We start from the raw sequence: 6,704 nt of genomic DNA, 5'->3' as shown, positions 1-6,704 counted from the left end.
GGTGAAGGTAAAGGCCTAATCCAGTTGATGTGGAATTGCTAGGGTTTCGATGACCAGGGAGCGAATCTGCTATGCCTGGCTCTCGAGTTGTTGTTTCTTGTCCCTAAACCGCCGCCAGGTCATCCCTTTATATACATAGGTTGACACCTTCTAGAATCCCGAGGCCGGCTCATAAACGTGTCCGGCTCGGTCTCTACCCTTTCCTATCTTACAACACAAGTTACATATCAACGGCGGTTTATGTCTACAGGCCTTAATCCGGCCCTGGGCCTTCATGTTACATCTCCTCCGTAAAGCGCCATATTCCTTGTCTTCATGGGCTTCAATATGAATAACTCTTTATGGGTATAACCCGGCCCCTCATGGCCGGTCACTACACCACGACACTCAAAGCAGCGTCAAACAATCTGTCGGCATAGGTCACCTAAGGCGACACATTTAGTGTCGGCAAAGAACTTTGGTGACAGAAAGGAGCTGTCGCCTATAGTCCTACCGGGAAAGGTCTTTACCGGCAGATAAATCTATGCCGACAGACAGTCTGATGGGGTTGGTAAGGTCTATGGCGATAGACATTTCTATGCTGACAGACTATTCTACGCCGACAGATAATCTGACAGTGTGCTATGCCAACACATAGTGTGACGTCCATTGATACGCCGACAGTTTGTCTGCCAGTGTGCTATGCCGACAGTTCATGCAAAGTCCAATACTTATGCCGACACTTTTGCTGCCTAGGTTCTACATTTCAGAACAAATACAAATGCACCATATTTTGAGTGAAATTACATTCATAAAATTCAATTCATGTTCAGTACACAATACATATACAAACAATTACTCTTCTATATATTCATCACAAGATACCATTAACCAATACATTTATTCAACATAAATTGAAGATTCATTAGTTTTCTTCACTCAAGTTAGCTACATCCATTAAGGAAATACATAGGTCTTACACACAAGACGTGACCTGCTCCAAAATACGAGGGGCAAGCTTCTAAGAGAGCAATTATGAAAGAGACCAGTCCTTCAATCACCAAGCCGACATCAACTTCCACATGAAAGAGACCAATCCTTCAATCACCAAGCCAGCATCAACTTCCTTATATGAAAAAGACCAATCCTTCGATCACCAAAGCCGGCATCAACTTCCATACGAATAAGTTGTGTCGACCATGTAATGAACAAAAGCGATCACCGGAACATCTTAGATCAACTTGTGGACTTCCTACTTTCTACCATATGTCCCTGCAAAAGAAGTTATATGTTTGAGCAATTATAGAAATGAGAATTTCTAACTTCCGAGTTTCCCTTGACCCAAAGATGTAAACAAGATCTCAAAAATAGAAGATGTATTGCAAACAGTCTAGTTACATAAGATATCCTTATTAGAACATCAACCCAAGTTTGGCTAGCTCCTAGCATACATGGCTTACTATACAAATTATGCACTCATTGTTAAACAATCATATTTGTTCAAAGGCATCAGGAACAAGATTTTTACTATAACTTCAAAGATTTGTAGGAGAAGACCAGAGAAAATGAAGCACAAGAGCAAGGATGGCTGATGCACAAATATAGTGATGGGAAAAGACTACAACATGGGGGTGATAAACAGCGACAAAAGAAGAGGGGTGCAATCAAGCACCACCAGAAGCAAAACAAGAAATACATTGACAAACAAGTTCAAATTTGAACATATAGTGTGTTTAAGTACATTTGATATGGAATTTTCTCTTAATAGTGGATGCTAAATTTTCTCTTATTTGCACATCCTGTGATGTTGAAGCCATTCTTTACAACATGAATACAATAGAAATTACATTAACCTAGTGCCAATATTATACGTAGATGTCTATAGGGAAAAGATAATTAAAAAATGAGTGCAAGATCATCTCATTCTCACCTATGTTTCCTGAGTGCCACACATTCGTCTCGGAACTCTCGGTCGTTGGACAACAAGATCAGACCGGTGATTGGATGTGCGAGTTCAGGAATCTATGTTGCAAAAAAGGAGTCAGGTGTAATCCTAATATGTGGATTGAACTAAATATGCTTCCCTGAAAATAACAGTCAAGTATTTTTTTTTTGTGGCTGATCTTTAAAAGAGAGCAGGCTTCAGTTTAGCTACTAGGAATTGCACACTGACGGACAATTGTACCACTCACCATATTTGAACAAATATGCAAGCAAACATTCAGAGCTTGCGTACTAAATCACACATTTCTGCTAGCTTCCATGATCAAGCCTCATAACTTGATACTGTTTGCATGATAATGGGGGTTGCGCTGCACACATGTAAACATAGAAACCAAAAATTCTACGTTCTGTTATAACCCAGATTTAGTATCACCTTATCATGCCCTCAATTCTTATCTATTTCCGATAGAAACTAGATATCTAGTAGCTTGATGCATTGTCTATTTATAATGACACTACAAACTGAACTGTATGTGTTGAAACCTTCAAGAAAAATACAAAGATCTCCCAAAAGAAAAAAATAGTGTTTAGTTCAAACCGAGGACCCTTTTCCCAATTCTGAACCTGTCTTCCTGACCCAAGCATCAAACAAAACATAGCAGTGTCATCTCATGGAAAAAAGTTGACAAGAATAATACCTGGTATTTCGACATTCCGATTCCTTGAGAAAAGAGAACTTGATGCATCTCTCCAATTTTTCATTGCATTTGTTCCGTGAGCTCTAGTAGAGTAGAAACCTGTTCATCTTGTTGACGAAATTGAATTTCCATTGCAAGTGTTGTTGGCGGTTCAGCTGCTTCTTCAGGTTGTTCTGAAAAAAATATACAGCAAATGAGGTACCTAATTTAGTTCTACAATTAAGTCACTGCAGTCTATACTTCTCATCAATTGATATGCAGTCACGTGCATGGCTGTACTAAAGAAAAACACATGATGTGTATGTGTGACTAACAATTAGTGTTTGCTTGTGCGGTAGGAACTCCAATTTTATGTGTATGTGCTCTGACAAATATGTCATCTCTCTGTGGGTCATAGCCAAGTTCTTCAGCCTGCAACAAATTTATTTTCCCTAGTAATTAGAAAACTAACTAATCGGATGCATCACTTTCAAAGAGAGGTGCTCGAGTCTACCAATTCATGTCTGCTACAAGCCTAACTCTTGATTGTTCATATGCAGGGAGCTCGCTTTCACCTCTTGTTCCTTCCATCTTTTCTCCTGCAAATACCACATATTAGACCATGATGCTTAATAAAAAATAGTGGAAAAATATGCATACTGGGCAAATTATGTGATGAGTTAAATACATGGCAGCAACTTTTATCAAGAAGCAGCAAGTTAAAACTGCACTATCCACCAAGCAACTTTGTGTAAGTAGTATAATTGAAACATAGTTATGAAAATATAGATAGGAGAATTGGGCATCCACTACAAATATACATACCAAATAGACAAAAACGTAAATAGTAGGGCGCCAAGGAAGAATAAACTGAGACTAGAGAAATGCAATTTTCCATTACCCCTTTTATTCCTACAATTTTGTCATTTTGATTTCTGAAGTTTACGGAGCTCTCCATTTGAGCAGACTAAAACATAAGTTAAAATATGATATGCCACAAACAGACTTGAGCAGACAGTAAATGGAGGTTATGTTAACAGATTCAGAAGATTTCTTGATTCAATAATCATTAAACTTGTGATCCATGAGACAACAAACAAGTAGAAATAATGAGCACCTAGATAATGAGAAGTCTACTGATTAGGATTTTGGAGTGAAAGAACAAGATATCCAGTACAAGAAAGAAATTCAGGGACATGAGATACATCGAAGGCACTAATATGGATCACACACAACCGTAAGGCTAACCCTTGGTCCCTGTTTATGCGGCATAAACAGATAAAACAAAAAACAGGCAGAGTTACAATCCTACCCAACATACAAGAAATCTGAATCTTTGGTGTTAGGTTCATATGTAGAAAATGAAGTGAAACATGTTTTTTTTTCTAGAAAGTAACACATGCTTGCACGTCATCCTTTTTCTGTCGACAGTAACGGAGGTTTTGCGTCAAATTGCAGAATATGGTGAATCAGATCTCTGAAATTTAGGGAGCTCTGCACTTGAGCATCCTCAAACGGCAATGCTAACCCAAAAGGTGTGCCACAACTCTGTTAGATTTCTCTTTCTAAATCTGTACGTCTGTACCCTCGAGTAGTTAAAATCTGGTCTTTGAAAATTAATATGTATAGAAGTTACTGATAAACATTCACACATGAGCATGGCCACCACTGGATAAGTGAAAAGACAAGATGCATGAGGAGACGAGATTAAAGAAGATTGAACAAGAGCAGAGCCTGGAACTTATGGGAACCAACATCCACCGAGATGCAAATGACAAAACTCCTATGCAGTTTACCTGCAGTGGCCTGGAGTCGGGGCAGGACAAGGGTGTCGATCTGGACAGGGGTCGCTGGTGGAGGAAGAAGAACGGCTGGGCGACTCCAGAACTGCAGTTGCCTCCTCGCCAACTCCTAGGCAGTGGACTAGGCGGCGGCGCCTTGGCTGCAGACGGGGCAGCAGCTCCTCGGCCGTGGATGACGGGGCAGCACGCAGGACTAGAGGACGGGCAAGGGTGGGATGCCGTGGTGGGGGAGGCGGCGATGCGAGCAAATCTATGGGTAGGTCGGGGGCGGCGGCGGCGATGCGAGCAAATCTATGGGTAGGTCGGGGGCGGGGGCGGCGGCGGCGATTTAGGTTTAGGTTGAATGTGTGCTGCGAGAGAGGTGGGGATGGGGGACTAGGAGACTTAGGGAAATACTTTTGGGCTTTGGCGCGCCGCTTGCCGCTCGATACTTTGGGCTGTGCCGCGCGGCTGAAAATAAGTGGGCCAGGCTAGAACTACACCGACACTTTTCCTGTGGCAAAGTTTCGGCGACACTTAATCCAACGGCAGTCAAAACAATTGCCGACACACAATACGTCGGTGAACTAGTAAACACTACCGACAGACTGAACATCGAAAATGTTGAGCAACCCTAACGTTCTTTGTGTCGGTGTTGTTCTGAACAGACAATGTGTCGGAAATTCACACCTATACCAATAGATGCATGTCGGTGTTGTGGTGTCGTGGTGTAGTGGGTTTATACTCAGTAGTAGTATCCCAACAGGACCCCCTACCCGAGATCTGCCGGTTTTGACACCGACAATGGTGCTTTCATTGAGAGTTCCGCTGTGTGATCGGCGAAAGGATCAATGGCTCGCCTACAGATCAGCTGCCACGTCGGCGTCTTTGTCGCTTCCTCGACTGATCACCTTGGCTTGACCGATGACTGTGCCCTACCTCCAATCAGCATGTTCGTATGAGGGCCTTCATCAACATCAACTCCGATCTCTATCAAGATCATGGAGGAATCATCCATGGAGCTCGGGGGCTCGACGTCAACATTGCCCTCGGGCGACCGTGCTGTTTTTCCGAACAGCAAACTTGTATCCGCTACCACCACTTCCTCGAGCATCGCTTTGACGATTCCTTCGGTGGAATTGTGCGGAATTGAGTTTACAACAACACTGTAAAATTTCATCGCGTTTCGATGGAGCAATCTCCGCCAGTCTCCGATGTACCGGAGCCCCGTCGAATCTGGACGGGAATCTGGACAAGTTTGGAGCGTGGTGTCCAGCATCTAGCTCGGACGTCCTTTGAAAGATCCAACCATTGATCGGTTGCGGAATTTCTATATCTACCACCCTCAAAATTTCAGCTCGATCCGACCGTCCAAACTCCGGGAACCTTCTGATTAGTGCATCACTTTTCAGATCTATTTTCTGCACGAGAATGAATCCGACCCGAGTTCATCTTTTTTATGAACGGGATTTCGGACATCCTTTTTGAAGGAAGTTTTGTATGGGGTATTTTGTTTTGTTCCCAAACACATCCCACTAATTTTAAAGTCTTTTTCAATATGATCTTCATCATCGCGCCGGTGTTAAACCAGCCCGACAACGTTGCTCCACGGCTGCCGACCTGCGCTAGACACGTCGTCGCTTTGTTGAGCCGAGCTCAACTTCTGAAGATCATCATCTCGGCAAGCCAAACAAGAGTTCGGCATCGCGAAGGATAAATCATCACTAACATCGCCGCCCCATGGATTACACGGAGCGGGTACACCGGCATCGCCGCACGGTCACTTCATAAGCCGGCATTGACCACGTCACGAGTTACGACCTGCGTTGGCATGGCCGAGCCGATGTCCATCAAGCCGAACTACTTCAACACCTCAGCTAACATGGCAGCTGCAACGTCTCCTTACCGACCTGCTCCGTCACCTCGTCTGGATCGGGGGCTTCGCCATCCCTTCATCAACCTACTCCGGAGACTTCGGCGTCGTCAGCCGACCAGCTTCGTCACGTTAGCTGGACCGGGGGCTTTGCCTCAGCAAGCCAACCTTTACCAGCATCGCCATGCCGTCGCTTCACCGCCCATCAGGCAATGGGTATGCGGATCGAGTCCCCATTTTGGGAGTCACTTTTCTTCGGACTGCTACAACAAGTAAACCAGGCGCAATTAATCCTAGCAATTTTTGCTTGTTTGGATTTATTTTTTCCAAGGAATTATTACTCTGCTTTGTTCCATCATCTGTACACAGGTATATCAAATGGTGGCCACATTAACGACGGCCGTGTGGTGGTTCGGTCAGTTTCCGTACATAGTTCGGCGAACGCCGCAT

The 6,704-nt window shown here is 43.7% G+C and overlaps 1 long non-coding RNA gene across 2 annotated transcripts; it reads right to left on the bottom strand.

Moving 5' to 3' along the window:
* Nucleotides 1-825: 825 nt before the first annotated feature.
* Nucleotides 826-4,749, bottom strand: LOC120963559 (uncharacterized). 2 transcript variants are annotated; one of them, XR_012182631.1, is made up of 6 exons: nucleotides 4,397-4,749; nucleotides 3,115-3,199; nucleotides 2,936-3,032; nucleotides 2,622-2,794; nucleotides 1,910-2,001; nucleotides 826-1,251 (listed from the first exon to the last, which is right to left on the bottom strand). It is a non-coding gene; the product is annotated as an uncharacterized lncRNA (long non-coding RNA). The 2 variants fall into 2 exon arrangements; XR_012182632.1 differs by lacking the exon at nucleotides 2,936-3,032 and having other exon boundaries at nucleotides 4,397-4,748.
* Between the last annotated feature and the right edge of the window lie 1,955 nt (nucleotides 4,750-6,704).

The sequence above is a fragment of the Aegilops tauschii genome, chromosome 4 (assembly GCF_002575655.3).
Source record: "Aegilops tauschii subsp. strangulata cultivar AL8/78 chromosome 4, Aet v6.0, whole genome shotgun sequence".
Taxonomy (NCBI): Eukaryota; Viridiplantae; Streptophyta; class Magnoliopsida; order Poales; family Poaceae; genus Aegilops; species Aegilops tauschii.
The sequence above is the reverse complement of the archived record's forward strand: the minus strand, read 5'-3'. Positions and strand labels throughout refer to the sequence as shown.